Below are 10,154 nucleotides of genomic sequence, written 5' to 3'. Positions count from 1 at the left end.
TCAACAATATTGAAAGGCACGCCATCTGTAAGTGCCAGTCACCCGGTAGGCAAACTTAAGCAAGCTTTTCAACCAGCTGAGATATTGTTACCTCGGTAGCTGTGGCAGAATGAAATGGCAGCAAAACCCAACTAAGACACCAAGTAAATACCTGGTCTTACAGCCAACACAGAGCTCTGCACTCTCATAGCTACACTGCTGCCACTAGAAGTGTTCCCAAGATGAGATAAAGTCAGGCAGTAACTGCAATATGGACACAATCAAAATAGGTCACGCAGAATTAGTGTTGCACTGTGATGGTGAAATACAAACTTATAAAGAACTGAACAAGAGACAGAAAATATGAGGGAACAATGTGGTTAAAACTTATCAAGCAGGTGCCACAGCACTCTAACTTTCATCATGTTAAAGATTACTATTAATGATCTGGCAGGCCGAGCAAGCAATGAGGTAGCAAAATATGAAGATGATGGGAAATAATTTAAATTAATCAGAACAAATAAAACAGGAATTTCAGAAATACTCAGTGAAGTGAATCACCTCCTAACTGTTTGTTTGTGCTAAGGCTTGAATTAACCTAAATGTTTAGCATTTTCAGGACACATTTTTGCATGTATAGAAAATCAAAATATGATCTAAGGAAGAGGAATGCTCTGGGAAATTCCAAAAAAACATAAAGTCATAAAATTATTGTCTTATGGCAAAAAAAGTAAATCTGGGTGTAAAATTAGTGATTTTTGCTTATCACACAGATAACTAATGAATTCAACTGCCTATATTAGCAAAGTGAAAATACCGTATCTTCATGTGCATTTGTACAATACCTAACGCATCAGCTTGAGTTATGATTTAATTCTTTGGGCATTTCGACAATCAACTAAAAGCTATTACCATCTATCATGTATTATACAATCTTCATGTTTTTATTTTTTTCTGAAATAGTGAGTAGCAAGCTAAAAATGGGCATGGCTTGATTTATATACTCTTTTTTTTATATGTCATTATTTTGCCCTCCTTTCACCTCCTTGCTGTATCCATCTGCTTTCTCTAGTGTTACGCTTAGGACATGCTAAATATGCTTAATTTATGTATTGTAAACAGTCAGCGACAGAACTTGCCATGCATGAAAGTAAACATTTATGTACATCTTTGCCTTAGAAGGGGCCTACCAATTAGTTGTATGCTGTGCAATGCCTAGTGAAAGAGCCCCGATCTTTACTCGTACCAGAACAGCAACTACCGCGACGGCCGTGCCAACAGCGAGGGAAGGGCAATGTCAGTTGGATTTTATATTGAAGGGCAAGCTCAGCTGGGTTTTCATCAACGGGCTGAACAACGTTACGCAAGTTAAACTACCTAGCATTAACTTTCACGGCATTGTAAGAAGCTTGTGGAAAAGAGCCACCAAGGAAAGCGTGGCTTGCAATGCAAGATGATGGTTCCACGCGTGCATGATGGCCACAGGTGGCTCCACGCACGGGATACCAGTGCCATCAACCCCAGTGCAGCCTGCACCACAAGGCGTTGTCCCCCACGTGCACGACAGGTACGGACGGCTCCACGCGCTGGATAAGGAAGCCGCCAACTGAAGCGCAGCCCCTCAAGGCGAGGCCACGTCCCCGCGCATGCATGACAGCTCCAGACGACGCCGGGCACCGGGAGCGCCCGGGCAGGCCGCGGGCTGTGCCGGCGTTTTGCTCCGAGTCACGGGGGAGCGACAAGAGAGGCCACCCCGCTAGGGCGGCGGCAGCAGCCCCGACCGCCGCAGGGGGTCCTGCCCCCTCTCCCCGTGGCCCCCTCTCCCCGCGCTCCCCTCCGTTCCCGCCCCCCCCCCGTTCCGCCCGCCCGGGCCTTCGCCCCCGCCGCCCCCGCCAACGCGCCGCCTCGACCCGCCGCGCCCGCGCTCCCCCTCCCTCGCGCCCGCGCTCCCCCTCCCTCACGCCCGCGGCGGCGGCGGCGGCGGGCGGCCGCGCGCATGCTCGGGGCGCGGGGCGGCGCGTGCGCGGGGCGGCGCGGGGCGGCGGTCTGCAGTGCGGGGCGGGCGGGCGGCGCGCGGGGCGGAGTGGGGGCGCGCGCGGCGGCGGCGGCGCGGAGTGAGCTGCGGCGCGAGCGGCGGGCGGGCGCGCACCGAGCCGCCGTCCCTCCGGCCCCAGCACCCCGGCGGGACCCCGCGGCCCAGCGCCCTCCTCCGCACCGCGGACAGCTCTCGGCGCCCTCTGTAAGTGCCGGCGCCCCGGGGGAAAGCCGGGGGGCTCCGGGCTCGGCGCCCGCCGGGCTCGGTGCGGGCGGGAGCCTTTCCCGGCGCGCCGGCGGCGGAGCTGACGCCGGGCGGCGAGGTCGGGAGGGACGAGGCTGTCTCGGGGAGCCCCGCGCGGGGCTTTTCCTCCCGGGAGGGCGGCGGGGGTGCGTGCGAGTGCGGCGGGATGGAGGCGCGGCGGGGGCTGAGGCAGGGGCTGCCGGCGGCGGTGCGGTCAGCGCGGCCGCTCCTTCGCGCTCGGGGCCCGTCCTCAGCGGGAAAGTTGATGTGCGCGGTTGGTCTTCGCCGCTCCGTGCGCGGGAGTTGTCGTTTCACGGGCGAGATGGAGGGAAATTGTGTCGGCGGCGATTTGCCGTGAACTGTGGCGAGATAAGAGACCGAACCCCGCATCGGTCCGGGTAGAAATAGCGAGGACAGCAAAAGGAAGCGTTGATCTGTGGCTTAGTGATTCGCGCTTGGGAATGTTTTGGTGAAAGTGGAAGTCTTTGGCGTTCTTGCTCGTTTGAAAAGAGGTAGCGAAAAGGTCGTTGTTTTTTTTTCCAGCAGGGGAAAACAAACAAACAAAAAAGACCGTGTGAAACCGAAGAGCAAGGTCATCGCACTCACTGGGAAGGCAGAAGTGCTCCCGATCCTTGCGATCGCTTTATTGATATTCTTACTGCCTGTACGAGATTCTTTATCATTCCGCTTTAGGTCACACGCGGGGTGTTTGCAGGGTAAGCCTTGCGTTGCATTTGCAAGCGGCTGCGCTCGCCTCGCCCCTCCGGCGGGGTAGGTGCGGGGTGGAGGTGCCGCGCTCCTGCTATTTACTTGGGCATCAGTCGGAGTGAAAATGGAGGTGGGAGGAGATCACCAAAGCTGGTGTGCGATCCAAGTCATTTCCCACACGAAGGCGTGAGAAGGAGGAGGGAGAGGAGACGACAGGAGAGAGAATTGCATTTCCAGAGATCAAAACAAAAGGAGGAGCAGGTTGAGGCAGAGCGTGAGCAGCCGTGGGGGGAAGCGAGGCGTTTTCCGCGCTGACCTGGGCGGAGAGGAGTGCGGGGGCTCCGCGGGGGCCGGGGGCGTGCGCGGCCGCGGAAGGAGGGAGGGAGCGCGGGCGGGGGGCGGCCTGGCCGGCGCAACTTTGCGCGCAAGCATCGCTTGAAAAAGAGTTGTCCGCCCCGGGGAGATGTGCTGTGTGTGCGGGGGCGAGGGGCAGGCATGCATGCCGGTGCCCCGGGGGGCTGCTTCTCCCTCCTCTGCCCAGCCCCCCCGTGAAGGGCTCTTTAGCCGTCGGCCCCCGCCGGGAAGGGCCGGGTCCCGGTCGTGCGGTGCCGGGGGAGCGCGCTGGGCACCGCGCTGCGGCGGGGACGCTTCCCCAGGGCGCGGGGGTGCCGCGCCGGGACACGGGGGCTCTGCGCCGGGCGGGGCGGGCTTCCCGCCGGCGGGGGCTGCTGGAAGGGCCCCCCCAGCGCTGCCTTCCCCCCCGCACAGCCCACTCCCCGTGCGCCGCGAGGCCCGCGCCCCCCTCATTCCTCGGTGCCCTCTGCGGGGCTGCCCGTGCCGGCGGGCCCTCCGGTGCACGGCTCACCCCCCCCGCCCCCGGCGGTGTCCCCAGCCCTCCGGAATCGCCCGCTCTCCCCGCTGCCCCCACCGGGGTACGTGTCGTGTGTGTGTCGCCCCCCAGCCGGGCCGTCTCCTTGTGCATGAAGCCACTTGCAAGGTCCCCCACACACCCCTTCTGCATCCTGTCCCCAACCCCATGAGCGCTGCTGGGGTGTCCCCCCCGGCACTCCCCTTCCTCGCCCAGCCCGGGTTGGCTGCTCCGGCCCCCGACGTGAGGAGAAGCGGTCGGAGACTGACGGGGGGAAGGCGGGGCGGGGGGAAGCTTGATCTTACGCAACCGCAGCCCCCCCTCCCCGCCCCTGAGGAGCCTGTTCAGGGGCTTTTCGGAGGTGGGACGGGGCTCTCCGCCTTCCTAGGGCACGGTTGGGGAGCCCGAGCCCGGCCGTGCGGAGCCCTCGGGGCAGCCGGAGCTCCCGCCCGCTGCCGAGGGACCGCCGGGGGGAACCGCGCTCCCAAATCCCGCATCGCCCGGAACGGTGCAGCAAGGCTGGGGGAGGGGGGCGGCGATTACCTACACCACCAGGCTTTTCGGCTGACAAAGAAACCGTGCAGATAACAGGGTAATTAAAAAACCCTGCCCTTTCATTAACATTGAAATGTGATTGCTTGCACGCCGGAGCCTTGGCCAATTAGCAGAAGGCCAAATGTATGAATTAATTCCGTGTTCTTGTACAGAAGATGTTAATGTAACAGATGTGTTTAAGAGATACAGGTACTTCTCCCAAAAATTCCGCTAGAAAAATATTTTTAGCAATATTTTGTAGCAAGCGTTTCTGTGGATAGGTGTTCTCTTCCTTCATATATTAGAAAGTTCAGCTCTCAGAGGTACCACCACCTCTTTATGAAGAAGAAAAGGATGCTCATATTTACTAACCGGAATATGATAAAGAACAGAATCCTCACATTCAGAGAAAAATTAGTATGCGAGGAAGCTCAGTCTTTGTAAAATATATATTCACTGGCCCTTTCAGAATACATGCTTACTAGTAGTTTGTTTCTATGACACATTTTCAGACTCATTAGTTTTCACTACTACGCTTTTACTTGACAGAATGCCTTTTTTTTTTTTTTTTTAAAGAACGCAGTTCATTTAAGAACATCAGTTTACTTGAAAGGTCTTCCAGTACAGTGTTAGAACAGCACTATCCATTTCAGGTTTGTGGACTGCGATCAATTTTAATTAAAACTTTAATTACATTTTGCCTCTCCATTCAAACAAAGCATAAAGTAGTCTGGGCTAATGCTTCTGTCAAGGAAAAATAAGGAAACATGTTCTTAATCTTCATTGTGTATTATTCCTGCCTTTTAATTAAGGACTGAATCCTTATCCCGTTGGGCTGAAAAGGAATTTAGCCACAAACTTTCCTGACATAAAACTGCAATATTTAATCAGTTTTCTAGGTTGCCCTATCTTCTTGCCCCATACAAGTGCATACCCGTACATAGAATCACACCACTGATTTTCCCCTGATTTTTTCGACGTGCCTTGTGTTCTGGAATGTCCAGCTATTGACAGCACATCAGCTGTGTCATCGAGCAACATCTTCAGACTATGACAGCATTATGTAACCTCACAACCACGGAGCAAATGCCAGAGATGTGCCCGCTGCTGTCAGTCCCGTTTTACAGTGCCCTGTGTGCACTCCCCTGGTGTAATATACCACAAGAGTCATAGCTGATATCACACTACAGTACCAACCAGAAGAAAAATCATGCTCTGGCCAGAATGGTAAGGCAAAGTGTAACTGGGATGTAATGGGATGGGCAGGGCAGAGCAGAACAGAAGGCTGCTGATTCAGCTTGCAGAAATTAGGCTGGCTGTGTAGGATGGAAGCGATGCAATGAAGCTGGCTTTGGTGCTGTTTGGAAAAGGCGCCGCATGTATTCTAGGGTGCGACATCTCGCTGACTGCAGCATGTCCGGGGGTGCGCTGGGGATCCCGGCGTGCCTTCCAGCACGGTCCTGCTCGAGGGCATGGGGAAAGGGCTGCACTACCGCACTCCCGAAGCTCCATTTCTTCTCTTTTCAGTGTGTTGGGATGGTATAGCCCTCTTGACTTTTCTTTCTCTCTGTACTCTCAATATAGCTGCAGGCAGGATCTAAATCTGAGAATATAGATTCCTTTTATTGAGCACATGAATATGGTGAACTTTGTTATGGGAGCTTCCAAAATTGTTTACTTTTCAAGCTGTTGTTTTGGTTCTGTTTTTCAGTTTTGGAATTCTAATTTCATGTCTGGCTGCACTGTGCATTCCTGTGTTTTTTGTATTATATCTGTGCCTCACGCTCGTACTTTAGGTATTCAGTTCTGTAAATTTTGCAGATTCCTGTGGATTTCCAGAAGTTTATGTCACTTGGGCAAATAATGCTGGTTCATCCTCTAATTGTGAATTAAACAGCAATGTAGACTAATTGAAATCAGGGTTAGAAAATTTAAAACGTAGTAGGCAAATTTGTTTTTAAAGTACTTAGAATTGAAACACATAGCACTTACCATGAGAAACTGTGCTTCTTGTCTGTGTTGTAACCATGTTCAGCACTCCCTTTGTTTTTAATGCATATTGTTTTACCAGTGTGGATTGGGGCTACATACCCTTTGTCGTTAGAGTGGTCTAAAAAGAAGCTTGTTTCAGAGTGTTTTTGATTGCCAATGGATTCTGCACTTCCCTTTAATTTTGTCTGTCACTAATAGAGAAGAGCAACCGTGTGGTCTTCCTGCATTATTCCTTATGACTAATTATGACTCATACTTCACTGGAATGAACCTAGACCATTTAATCTGTCCCCATTTTCTTGTGGGTCCACATTACCTGCATTTGCATACCTTTCGCTATTCTATACATCCTTTGCCTTTTTCTTCATTCCTTTGGAGTGTAATTTTGTTTCTTCTCTGATCTTTGTGTGCCTTAATTGCATCTTTGGATCGCTTTTCTCTTTACCAATTATCTCCTTCACTGTTTATTTCCCTTGATCATTGGGAAAGATCATGACTTACTCTATAGGCTCTCTACATGGCATCGCTGAAAGCATTGCCTGAGACAAGAATACAGCACAAGTAGGGAAGGCTATGAGCATATGTAGTGCTGCAAGATGTAAAGATACAGATGGGCTCCCATCACAGGGAGGCGCTTTCTTACCTCAGGTCCCACTCTTGTCTTTATTCATAGAAAGAGAGAATGTTATCTTTTGAATTTTATAGTATTGCTCTGAGATTAATAGCTATAATCCTTTTCAAAGATAATGAAACAGATGATAAAAAGGATACTTGTTCATGGAATACAAAATCTCTGGGTAGTGCTTCAAATCCATATTGCTTTTTAAGTTATGATTTAAATTGCTAAGAATATATATGTATTTTTTCAATTTGTGTTTTAAACTTTATGTGGACGTTATCCACAGGGTCTCTGCTTTCAGGAGCTTTTCCACATTTAGGTATGAATATGACCCAATGGACAATAATACACATGTAGGAAATTAAGGCAGATTATTAGAGATGGTCTCGTAGCTGAAAGTTGTAAAAAGTAAGTAAGTAGTTTCAAGGAGGCAGTTGAAGGAGAAGGAAAAGATAGAAATCACTTGATGCTCAATTCACTGATGTGTTTATAAAAATATCAAGCTGTTTTTCGTTGTGATTATTCCCCCGAGGAAGGTAAGGAACGGAATATGTTTTGTAAAATAACTTGTAAAACCACAGTTAATTGAAATAAACAGTGTTCATTGGGAGTGAGATGACAAATGCATCTTTTGTTGACCTAAATATGAAACTGATCTCGAGGACAAAGGAAGAAGTATTACAGATCTTATTGAAGATTTTCTGCCTGGAACAAACCCCATTAAGACGCATTTTCAATCCCAGACTACAAATGTAACAGAACATATCATACTTCCCTAATTTCACTGTTTTGAAAGAGCAAGAGTTTGAGACATTCTTGAGTTTGTCAACAACTTACGATTTTTGAAGTCATGAGAAGTGATAATTTGAGGTAATCAAGTGGCTCTTTTAAGATAATTATAATAAAATAATTTCCTACTAGAAATATTCTAAAATCACTTTCTTTATCATCACAGAGCCATTAGAGGAAGAATGTCTACACAATCAGCATTACGAGAGTCTAAATTGATGTGCAGGAAAAAAACAAGCTGTAATGGTGATTTTTATAGCTAAACTTTTTGATTAAAATGACCTTTAATCACTTTTGACTTAAAGCTGATTGAATTGATGATTTCACACAAGCATTATTGTTTTATGCATCTCTACTATATAGTTTACTAAATACCAGAAAGAATAATTTTACCTATTTCTTGTTCACTAACTTAGACCTTCTCAAAGTTCATTGATGAAAAGATGTAAAAACTGAGATCCATGATGGTAAGACTTACAAATGGCATATTAACTTTTTTTTGTGGTCCTACCGAGCTATTTTCATGCCATAGTTAGGCATAAGAAAATAGTGGAATTTTGTTTAACTCCGATGAGTTCAATCAACCGGTATAATAACAACAACGGGATTGCCTTGGTTGTTCAAACTTTGATGAAGAATACACTGTCAGCACTGTACAAGTCAAAATGTATACTCAGGAAGAAAACAAACTGTGATGGTAGTTTAAAGAGCTTTTAGACTAATAAATATAAGGCTCTAAACCTTTTGATGAAAATTACTTTACTTAGTTTTTACTTGTAGCTAAATAGGAAGTTGTGTTCTAGAGATGAAAGCCTTCAGATTCATAAATGTTTAACTCTACAAGGGATAATAATGAGAATTTTAGCCAAGTGTCTGGCAGAGTCCATAACATTTGACTCAGTGATACCTCTATCTAGTCTCCTGTTCATGAACCACATACATATTTTCAGGGAAAAGAAAATCAGTCTTGATTTAAAAACCACAGGTAATGGCAAATTTATCTCAGTTCTCCCTAAGTTTTTCTGATGGTTAATTATCTTAGTGTTAAAATGTACACCTCACGTCTTGGTTCTGGACTTCATTACCAGTTCTTGAGCCAATCAATCCCTGAAGTAGTTGAAAGAATATTAATCTTAAATACATCAGCTGTTGAGCCAGGTGTGTGTAAAGTATCTATGATTTGATTTTAGTATCTAAAAATAATTTCACAAAGGCAGTATGTTACTGGAAATTATTTTTTTTTAATAAAAGATTAGTGTTCCACTTAATAGAAGACATTTTTACTCAGAAGTAGATACTAAATCATTCGCTATAAGATGGAATTAAATGGCGGTGAGGAGAGCTGAATATTATCCTTTTTGTGGACTGCATTTGAGAATATCTGTGTATTTAATTAGACTTTATTCAGAATGGAGTCCTCTAAAATTAGAACATCTTGTTTATAAAAGCTCTTAGAATACAGCATATTTCTGCGTACCCTTATCTGCTATATTTAGAAATACAAAGTAACTGAAGACTCTTAGAGAATGAATTTTGGGATATTAGTTAGTAGTTTGAAAGAAAATGCTTTTGTTTTTTAATAGAAATTGATACACATAGAAAAAAAATGTGATTTTGAAAAGTTATTAAAAATGAACATTTTTACAAGGCTGTAGCACTGAAAATAAAATCAGCTTACATAATGAATAATGCTGCAAAAATGTATTTGTGAAAGTATTGCTAATATCCAGCACATATCCAGTCGATTATCACTATAGTCGATGTGTTTTCATTACAAGAGAACATATACCGTACTCTTTTAAAGCAGTCCTTTTTCATTTTAAACATATTTTTTTTTAAATGATACAAATGAGTACCGACATTCAGGAATGGTCTTGAAATATCTGTCTTGAATTGCATGAAAGGCTTTCAGTTTGGAAGGATGATAGCCTGAAAAGGAATTTTAGTTTGATACGTAAAACGTCGGATCATACTGATGATTTTTGCAAACCAGACTGATTTATACAAAAGGACTGTATCTTCAAATGCCCTTTAATGAAGTTTGACCTGCATTTTTCACGTGGGGTTTTTTTGCATCTGACTTGGATATGTTACTACTCTTGGATCTGGTCACATCAATTACATCATAAGATCAAAGGATGCTCTGCTATGTGCTCCAGTGGGCTTGGAATCTGGTCCTTGGCATCCATGCTGAATAAGGAAATTTAGATTAGCATGCTTTGTGGCCTTGAAATCAGAATGTTAGATGTTTTACCTTGTTAAAACTTTTATATTACGCATCTTTAAAGGAGAGTCAAAGAATCACAAACTGTTTTTTTCCATATAAGTACATAAAATATGCCTGCCGCCTTCTGTCAATGAATTTCTAATGATACAACTGTATTACT

At 46.7% G+C, this 10,154-nt stretch overlaps 1 protein-coding gene across 4 annotated transcripts in view; it reads left to right on the top strand.

The window, feature by feature from the left end:
* Positions 1-2,068: 2,068 nt before the first annotated feature.
* Positions 2,069-10,154, top strand: part of VSNL1 (visinin like 1) — a 93,466-nt gene continuing 85,380 nt past the window's right edge. For 2 of the 4 annotated variants that reach the window (XM_072858528.1, XM_072858525.1), the window contains exon 1: positions 2,069-2,218. The gene's annotated coding sequence lies outside the window, so the exon portion shown is untranslated. Of the gene's footprint in view, positions 2,219-2,872; positions 2,974-10,154 lie in introns of those variants that run through there. The other 2 variants (XM_072858526.1, XM_072858527.1) reach the window with 2 other exon arrangements.

This window comes from Ciconia boyciana, chromosome 3 (assembly GCF_034638445.1).
Source record: "Ciconia boyciana chromosome 3, ASM3463844v1, whole genome shotgun sequence".
NCBI classification, from domain to species: Eukaryota; Metazoa; Chordata; class Aves; order Ciconiiformes; family Ciconiidae; genus Ciconia; species Ciconia boyciana.
Note: the sequence above shows the minus strand (reverse complement) of the source record. Positions and strands in the feature narration are given on the sequence as shown.